The sequence below is a fragment of the Ostrinia furnacalis genome, unplaced genomic scaffold (genome assembly GCF_004193835.3).
Source record: "Ostrinia furnacalis isolate ACB-3 unplaced genomic scaffold, ASM419383v2 OfSCF1073, whole genome shotgun sequence".
Taxonomy (NCBI): domain Eukaryota; kingdom Metazoa; phylum Arthropoda; class Insecta; order Lepidoptera; family Crambidae; genus Ostrinia; species Ostrinia furnacalis.
This window is the reverse complement of record NW_021131312.1, coordinates 223,933-234,741: the sequence shown is the minus strand read 5'-3', so window position 1 is coordinate 234,741 and position 10,809 is coordinate 223,933.

Below are 10,809 nucleotides of genomic sequence, written 5' to 3'. Positions count from 1 at the left end.
CTCTTTTAACAATAAAAAAAAATAACTTGAAAAAAAAAAACAAATTTAACTAAAACTAAAAGCAAAACAAATTTAACTTGAAAAAATCAAGTGGTTCCCGAGCCTATGAGCGGGAATCGAACCCGTGCCTCTTGGAATATACCCAATTGAAGAGCAATATTCTTAGCGGTCGGTAATAGAAACAGAAAAAACGTTAATAGAAACACACCTCGTCTATAGGTCGGTAATAGAAACAACTGCTTATTCAGATTAAATTGCTATTTATTAATTATTGTGTGATTGAATACTCATTGTTACTACTTGAATTCAAAGATTACTTCATCATTGTTATAAATAAATTAAAGTGTCTTTTCTATCACCACGTCTTATATCTAATTTTCTAACGTTTATCCGAAGTCAGCTTAAACTGGCGGTAATAGGCGCATTTACGTTAATCTGTCAACGTACGTTTAGCATACGTAGATTTCAAAGTACTTATGCTATCTTTACTACATAAGTAATATTACTCATAGTTATTGTAAAAAGAAACTTAACAATAAATAAATATCAACACTAGGTTTCTTTGCCCTGCCAATCACCAATTAAGCAACTAGCCTAACCTAGCATCGAACGAGCTTAATAACAACAACTTAATATAACAATTTAGTAAGCTGTCTGCTTTGGTACATTGTTTACTGGACTACACGCCATGTATTTTCTTTCAAATGTTCACTCTAGTAAAAAGACTCATAAACTACGCTCCTGAAAAACACTGTATCTACCCGTAAAAAGTTCAAAACCCATAAACGTGGGACGTTAATTCACAACTACTCGTACAGTTTCCAGTCGATTCGTTTCTGTATGCCCTTTATCTTCAGCATTCCCGCACCGAACGGGCTAGGAAGCGGTGACTCAACGACCTGTCAAACCTATAGGCGATTATCACACTGCGCCGCGCTCCGCCGCGGTACGCGAGACGACAGATTTAATCATTGTATGCAAGTACCTCAGTTTGTACAGAAAACACGCGCGGCACAACACACTGACAACACGTCTGCGCGCGGGATTTTTTATATGAAATTAAAACTCACGCGGACTGCGGCGGACCGCGGCGCAGTTTGATAATCGCCATACTGAGGTATATCGAGAAACGTACCGTGATTATGCAGTACTGCAGTAAACGGTGAGATCCTACTAGAAGTCCCTAATATTATTATAGTCATAAATTGGTAGATTAGCGATTGTAAAAGCGTTCAATGCAAAGCCAGTACCTATTTAAAGTTATTTATTTAGCAAGAACTGCCACAATGTAAGATTTAAATGAAACGCATAAAAGAAAACAATTAAATAAAAACTTACTTGGTGATGTTCAGAAGCACGTCACGATCTGTAAATAGAAAAACCTTGTTCAGTTACGAAGTTATTCAAATAAATAAAATCGTGTGAGGTACCTGTATCAAATGAAATGACTTGCGATAGAAGTGACAAAAAAAGTTTTTCAGTTTTTACAAAATTATTCAAAAACTTTAAAGTTCGGTAATATTAAGGCTTAAGTCTGTAATATAACACCTTTATATCAGTTTTATTTCATTTCAAAATACTACAAACCGAACGAATTTTCCCGGAAATGCACATGAGCGTATCTAGTATGGGGTATTCGTTTGCATTTTCATATTTTCTTTATTTTACGATACAATATTCAAAATCATTCTGTGTAGCGAAAATTCACGGAACTCTGTGGACACGATTCTCATTTTTATCTTTTTCATATCATATTTTGGAATACCTTTTGTACGCTAGATCAATACTACCCGCATAGTCGAACGTTACAAAATAATTACATTCCGTCTAAGCAATCTGTATGCAATGTCGTATCACTTTACATACCACGCAGCTCGTATGTAAATGCCGCCGTACCCGCAAGCTGGCGGCCATATTTAAATTTGTAATCCTAAGCGAGCGTGCACGTAAATTATCTTCAATAGAGATCGAACGCGGGATTAATATATTCTCCAGTTTACTTTCTTTGGACTAAAAAACAGGGTTTCTTTGTGAATCTTTCTCAACTTGGTTAATGCGGAAGATGCCATTGGCAGACTTGAAATTTATTGGTATCATAAATAATCGAAAGTCGATGTTTTTTTTTATTAAAAAAAACATCTATTTGTATTCTTTCATGTCCCATATAGCCGAAGGGTGAAGGGGTTGGACTGGCCGACTCCGGGGAACGTGGATTCGGTCCCCGCCGCCGCTCGACTATTGTGATGAGCTCACTCGTGATACAAGCATATTTAGCTTAGTACGAGGGGTTAACGGGACTATTAGTAATTTCTGTAATAACAAATAACTAACTTATATTCTTTAAAAAATAATATTTTTTCTGATAAGAAATGCTACAACAAATAAAGAAGTAAAACCGAATTGAAGAGAGTTTTATCCATTGGCATAAACTAAAGGCTATTTCTTAATTACAGTATCTTAATTGAAGTTAAAACGACTCAATTAAGTTGAAAAGACTTGACTAGGCGAACACTTGAACTAAAAAACTGTAAGAAAATTGTACCTATCCATTTAGAAATTATAGCGCTTCATGAAGAAGGAATCAAGGCTTATTTCAAGCAGTGAACTTCTATAGGCTGAAATAACGGTTTAGATTTTTTTTTATTTTGTTTACTCTCTATCCTTCTATTTTAATTTCTATCTACTATCGTCTATAATATAAACATGGGAGCTCACTCAAGTTGTTCCAGAAATCTGTCACACAAATTATACATATAAATAAAACTTATCTAGCTAGAATAAGAAATCGCTGTTGAACAGTTATTACTTCCTATAAGATCTTTTGTAGGGCCCTTATCTCCGTTATGGATATAGTTACCCTTTTTGCCTCGTATTGACACAGCCTAGGTCATAACAGCTAGATCAGCGAGTACAAGCACAAAATACCTACATCGCATGAGTGAGACTTAATACAATATTGTTGTAAAATATTTTTTATCGATAAGTCCATACATTTTGGCGTCTAAAAACTAAATAAATAAAAGGAGAAACTGACTGATTCACTGACATATCAACGCACAGCCTAAACGGCTAAACGTAGGCACTTGAAATTTGGAAGGGACGTAGCTTAGGTACTACCGTAGAGGTGCACTAAGAAAGGAATTCCCGAAATTCCCACGGGAACGGGAGTTAGCGGGAAAATCCTTTTGTATGAAAAATCTAAACCGCTTAAGTTAGATGCTTGAAATTTGGCATGCAGGTACCTTAGTAAACTTAAAGCTTAGTTACAACAGGATATTGCAAAATTCCCACGGGAACGGGAGTTAGCGGGAAAAAACATTTGTATGAAAAAATCTAAACCGCATAAGATAAATGAAGGGGGTAAAACGAGATCCACGCGTACAAAGTCGCGGGCGGCCGCTAGTCATCGATAAGAATTTATCACGGCGCGCATCCTAGCCTAGCTGGTGAAAGTCGCGGGAATCACTTGGATACAGACAGCGCAAGACCAGTCGTTGTGGAAATCCGTGAGTGAGGCCTTTTGTGAGTACCTATTAAGATATCAGATGCAGTAGTATGTTTTTTCTTATCCACAACGAGGAAGCTCTTGGCCTGTAATCTCACCTGATGGTAAGTGATGATCAAGTCGAAGATGAAAGCGAGCTTCACCCGGAATCCTCCAACCACGGAGGAACTGTGCTGCTATTTGTAGGTACTCTGTTACAAGATTTTTGCCAGGACGACTGCAGATTTTTTTTTGATACGCTGAGTATAGTGATGTGTCCATTCTATTTAGACTGTGGCCTGGTAATAGCGCATTACTGTATCATCAGTGGAAGGGTTTGGACGGACGAGTCAGATTTTTGTTGGTTATGAGCCCGCCTCGTAGGAAAAGCGAAAGGAAATTATTGTGGGAAAATGTTTATACGATACTTGAAGACATGGTTTGGTTATACGACAATAGTTTTCATGAATAATATTGTATAAAATATTACTAAAAACAAAAGGGAATATTTTATGTTTAGTTGTAGTAATTTTAGTTGCTTGGAAATGTACTTAGGTATGGTAGATGGATGGATGATAGAGATAGCAAACATTTAAATGGAGGAATTGCGTTTTTGACAACTCTATAAGTGTCTCACTTTTGTAATATAAAAGTAACTGTAACTTCCCATCAACACCGTTTGATATATTGTTAATAGTTCTGACTAAAATGTAATATAATTTAATTTCACCTTGATTAGATAGATGTAAAAACTCGATGAAATTTTAATCCCCGAATACTTCAACTTCAAACGCTTGAAGAAGGAAAAGAAAAAACATAAGAAATAGCTCGATGAGCTCGTGTCATGGAACAAACAACTCTTTACAATCGAAATACAGCTTAGAATCGAACGGAAGCTCCACCACCTACAAGTGGTCGACTACCGACGCTTTACATTTATTCAGTGAATACATAATGAAATACAGAGTGCTGAGGCGTAGACAAAAGAATATTTTTATATTAGGCATACCAAGCTACTGAATTTGGTTAATATCGCAGTGAACGTATCATTGGCTGTGCCGAAATACACCTTATTCTTTGCTCTTTAAGGTTGCCCTATTAAGCTAAAAAAGAGGTCATGTTTTCATTGCTGGCATTCCTCTCATATAATACCTTTTCATGTATGAGACCACTTAAATTATGATGAGGGACATGGCCCAAGGCTATTACTGGTGAAAAGAAGATTGTGTGAGACAAATTTTGGCGAAATTGCAGCACCTAAGACGATTCCTAAACATATTAAATTACGTACGTTACGTATCACGCGGAAGAAAATTGAAGTTTCGTAAGCAGGAGACCTTCTTCACTTGGTATATTAATATACGTACCTACCTACTTAGTTTTTTTTAAGATTTCGTGCCTGGATATTAAGTAATTGGACGAAAAAATTGTGAAATTTCTGATTCCCATTAACTCCATGTGAAGTAAATACATTTTATTTTGATAAATCGTCATTTTACTGTTCAATATTATTGTGAACTTGTATAGCAAACTTTAAATCTATATAATAAATCTGTAGAGAGGTCAATTCTGTACATGAAATATATTTTCAAAATAACTATCAGGGGGTGATAAGTGATCGATACTGATGCCAAAAATGCAATCAGTAAAATTTTTGTCTGTCTGTCTGTCTGTCTGTCTGTCTGTCTGTATGTTCCTTATAGAAACAAAAACTACTTGACGGATTTTAACGAAACTTGGTACAATTATTCTTCATACTCCTGGGCAGGTTATAGGATACTTAGGAATTCCCACGGGAACGGGAATTAGCGGGAAAATCCTTTTGTATGAAAAATCTAAACCGCTTAAGTTAGACGCTTAAAATTTGGCATGCAGGTACCTTAGTAAACTTAAAGCTTACTTACAACAGGATATTGCAAAATTCCCACGGGAACGGGAGTTAGCGGGAAACATTTGTATGAAAACATCTAAACCGCGTTAGATAGATGAAGGGGGTAAAACGGGATCCACGCGTACGAAGTCGCGGGCGGCCGCTAGTTACTAAATAATACTAAGTCTGAAATGCACCACCTAACTTTAACCGTAACTATAACGAAAACCGGTGTTTTTCAAACTCCAACATACTTTTGACGTACGTTGCCGATAAAGTAAGTGCAACCCAGCCAAAGAGTTAACCACTAGCAAATCAATTCATATTATTATGTCTATGACCTATCTCATTACTTTTTAACCTGGCAAAGTTCCAATTGCCCTGGCTTCAGCTTATTAAGTAATCTATCACCGGGCCTCTTTCTTAAATTGGCCAATAATGCTGCCAATACCTTCACCGAGTTCAGGTGTGCCAAGGTAAACCGCTAAGGCGCATTCCACATCGGCAGAAATATAGTTCCAAAATACTGGACTGTCCTGTCGATGACATTGACAGTGGGGCGCCACCGTCAATACCGGATCGCTGGTTCAGATTTTAGCCATGTTGGAAACCATATAGTTGAACGATGGTAGCGCCCCCCTGTCATTGAGTTTGGTGGGACAGTTCAGCGTGGGTCATCTATAACCCACAGACTGAAAAGTCGAGCGTCAAGGCATAGTATACTCGTAGCAATATAAATATCTTTGGATAATCTCACACAGCGCCATCTAGCAATTAATAACCAAACCAAACCAAAGTAAGCAATTAATATGCTTGTGTTATGGGTGCTAGCTTAACGGATATACTACTTATATACATTTTTTTTAAATACATACATATTATACATAGTAACACCCAGACCCGTCACAGAAATTAAAATTCATCATTTCAATTTCTGCCCGGCCGGGAATCGAACCCGGGACCTCTCGGCATAGTAGTCCGTTCTGAACCACTACACCAAACGGCCGACGATATAGTTGGTACGAATATAGTTGGTACGTCCAGACTGGGCGAATATGTTCGCGAGCAGAGTGAGCAGGATGACCAGCGTGCCGCGCGAGCACGTTCGCCCAGTGTGGACGCACCATTAAAACATTTTCAGTCCTTTGATTTATAGTCATCATCANTTTTCATTTCATCATAAGCCTCCCCCAATGATTTCCATGTTGACCGGTTGGTAGCGGCCTGCATCCAGCGCCTTCCTACTACCTTTATGATATCGTCGGTCTACCTTGTGGGTGACGTCCCACACTGCGTTTTCAGGTGCGCGGCCTCCACTCCAGAACCTTGCTGCCCAACGACCAGTCAGTTCTACATACTATGTGCCCTGCCTATTGCCACTTCAGCTTGCTAATCCGTCGGGCTATATCAGTGACTACTGATTTACAGTATCCGGTATGCAAATAAACTATTAGGGCATCGCAGTATGCATCAGAAGTATTAATTTCCCGTTTCCTATTTCTTTACGTCAACATAGCAGAAAGCTACTTACTGTGTGACTCGGCACCCACTAACAATCAAATAATTACAATAGTGTGTCTCAGTTTCAAGAAAATACTTAAAAACAAAAAATAAATCACTTTCAATAAAATATGCTCACATTGTAACAGTTAAGCCTACATAATTATGAAGTTACTTAATCTTTAGTAGTTTATTGAAATGTTAATTATTATTTTCAAGAACATAATTAAAAAGTATTACTATCGATTCTCACTTTAGTATGGCGAAAGGCTCACCAATTAGTCTAATGCCCAATATTTTAGAGTACCCTCATAAATAAAGGAGGGTCACACTTGTCCGGCAGATAGATTAGGATACTAAATGGTCGTGATATATTTTAATAGAGAGAATATTAAAATTAAACTCGTAAATATTAAATTTCTGCAACGTTTGCAATTCATAATACGTTAATGAATACTCAATTTAGCTATTAAAATATGAAATGTTATGCATTGCTCATCTAGGCTGTGTGTGTGTGTAGTTTAAGATTTAATTTAACGAATTACAACAACATTTTTGAAAAAGAATGATTAAAAATTAAAATAGCGTACGTGTGAAATGCGTAAGTTTCAAGATGATAAGGGGCCAAAGCGACTTGCGCCCTAAAGACAAGGCAAGTTCATCAGGCGTTCATTGTTTGGTGGTATGTTTTAATATAATATTTTTCAAACGATCTTATAAAATCTAGTCAAGAACTAATAAAAACCCTGGAAACTTAAGGAAAGTGGTAAATAAAAAACAAACTTGACCTTCCTGGGCTTTCGTTGGCGGTCAAGCTGTAGATCCTGGCTACGCAGGAGTTGCAGTGGTGGGAACGAGAGGTGGGAATAGTTACGTGAAATGTGGTAAATTATTTCCCATCGGCATTCCATTAGCAAGGCGTGATAAAGTCCTGTCAAAATATGATGCGAGCAGCTGAATGGGCGCGATGTGTAAACTGGAATGTGTGATGTATTGCATCCGGCTCGAAGGACCAATGTAAGATGTGGTGTCAAAGTAAGACTGATGTCAAGATGTCAGACAACTACGCCGTATCAACCGCTGATGGGATTTACTGAAAGAGGTGTATTAGCTGCCGAATGCTTTATTGCACTGATTATAAAAATGTTAGAACTACCAAAGTCCCAAATGTAGGTCAGGTGCAGCAGGCCAAAGTGCATGAATAAAATGCAAGTTAAAAATATAAATATATACTTAATAATAAAAAATGTGCGAGTTGACTCATACAATGAGTTACTTTTTAATTCGAAAACTAGGGAATGCTGCGCACACATTAATATAAATTATAAAAAAATAAAAGCCTTAAGAGTATTCAGAGCCTATTAAATATGTTAAATCTATCAAAATGACAAAAAAAAAATTTTCATTTTGAGCTACAGATTGGTCGAGTTACTGTGAGTAATCAATGGACCCAACCAGACACTCAATTCTCAGTACTGCAGAACCAAGCGGTCACCTCAAGTCGCCGTGGCCAACTAATTGTCAATTAGGAGTTGTGGAGCACTCGGGAAGTCGGTCAAGTGTAACCGATAAGTCTACGACTTTTAAGCCCTTACGTTTTCGTTTGTTAAAGAAAATAAATGTTTAGGTCGTGGTAGAACCATAGAGATATAGAGAGATGCAAACTAATGCGCTGAGCTCGAAACTCAGTGTCGCATTAAAAATTCACACACACAATGTAATCAAAAGATTTGCTCATTATCCACTGCGGTATCAGTACTCAACGTTCTAATAATCTTTAGTACTACGCCAGCAATGTAAACTGTTTACATTATTACGACGCTGCTGTCATCATTGCTGTCACGAGCAATGTGTTTGTTCTTTGGCATATTGCTGCGACACCGGCCGCGCCCCATTGTCACATCTCCCTTTAGTTTCTGTGATCTGTGGGTAGAACTGATCCTGAGACTAGATTAATCTGTGCTTGAGTTTGAATTAGTTAGTTAGTTACTCCACTTATAACTCAAGAACGGCTGAACCGATTTAGCTGAAAATTGTCAGGGAGGTAGTTTAGAGCCAGGAGAAGGACATAAGATACTTTTTATCCCGTTCGAAAAAAAAGTCTACTTATTTATTGCCATTAAGGCGGAACAAAGTTCGCCGGGTCAGCTAGTTACATAATACAGCGGCATGATCTCTGTACATCAAAAACATCAAAAAGCTCAAAATTCTGTCTCGAAAGTTATTTATTATTCTTTAAATGCACAAATTGTATTCGTACCATGTATTTCAGGATAAACAAACCTTAAAATAAAAAAAATATCAATACTGAGACCGAAATTCTAAAGAGCTTTTAAAATAAACAACACATTCAATTCTATTCGATAAATGTTTAAAATATATTTGGAAATTCTCGCTTTTTCAATGAATAAAAATTGGTCCTGGTTTTTATGAATTACTGTGGAAATTCTCGCTCTTTCTGTGATTCAAAATTAATCCTGATTTTCTCATGAATTACTTCCATCAATGGATTGATTCAGGAATGCATTTCATGTATGGTATTAATTGAAGCTTTACCGGGAATTTACTTGTGTAGGTATGTGAACAATGAACATTCCCGAATTTTTCAATGAAGTTCATGATGTACAGCCGCTAGCATATTAATATTGCGTAATCATTGCTTTTTGCCGATATTAAATGTAATGTTAGTATAATTAATGTATAATTAATGTTTATCACTATCACTACTTATTATAAAATAAAGTCTGTCTGTCCTTTCCTATCTTTAAAACTACGCAACGGATTTTAATGCGTTTTTTTAATAGATAGAGTGATTCAAGAGGATGGATTATAATTTATACCTGTGCAAAGCAGGGGCGGGTCGTTCGCTAGTAATGAATAATTAATTACTATTTAATATTATTGATAAATAAGCACATAATATAAAGTTTTCTTCTGTGCTGTTACTGTTTATCGCTATGGAAAAAAATTAATTGTTGTTGATTTCTACAGCTTTTAATCAAGCATTGGTTAACTAAGCTCTGTTATACGTTTGAGTTTGTTTTCCATATTGTGATTCGAGTATTCGAATCACTAGTTCTTACTGCACCCCAGTATATTCAGAATATAAATCACAACCACCAATAAGCTCCGAGCTCACCTTTGAAACGGGCTATCAAAATGATTGAAGCTCACCAAATAAACCTACTTCATTTAACTTAACTGTGACTGCAGCATTTAAGACGAAATTTTGGAATAACTGACGCAAAATCAACTCATAAATTCCAGCGCCAGTAACGCCCTATGTCGAGTTGGCGAAATAGAACAGACCTCCATTTTGTCCGCTCGTTATATCAAATGAGTGACATCACGACATGGCGGGGTCAGTGTGAAGTATAATTTAGACCATGTATTTAATTCCACAGACCATATTAATACAGTTGAGTTTTCTGCTATTTAATATGGTTAGTGTTCCTAAATTATTAAGATAAAAAATAAATATAACTCAAACTATAAATTACTTGTTATTGTTTTTTGTAGATAATATAGATCCTTCGTACCATTTTTCATCAAGAGATGGCGCTGTTTACACTCCAAATCGCGATGACACATAAGACACATTTTCACCGATCTTACGTTATTTATTTTTCTTACCTACTTCATTCGTAGTTTGTAACCAACACCAATTAATATGTAGCTAAAAACACCTTTTTCACATTTTATTCTGATAACGGGGTCCTTAATATAACTTATTCGATAGATAAAAACAAAGTGATCTATGTCACTGTATGACTTATGAGAAAGAGAAACATTGTTTAAATAAGTTCTGTGATTTACTTTAATAAATAAAAAAAATACAATGCAACATGTCAGAACAAATTATTGTAACAAGATTAACATTGTGCATTCTTGTGTTTTGATGTTTTAAACGAATAATATTGTCTAGACAGACTTGCTTATTCAGATTTACATTGCA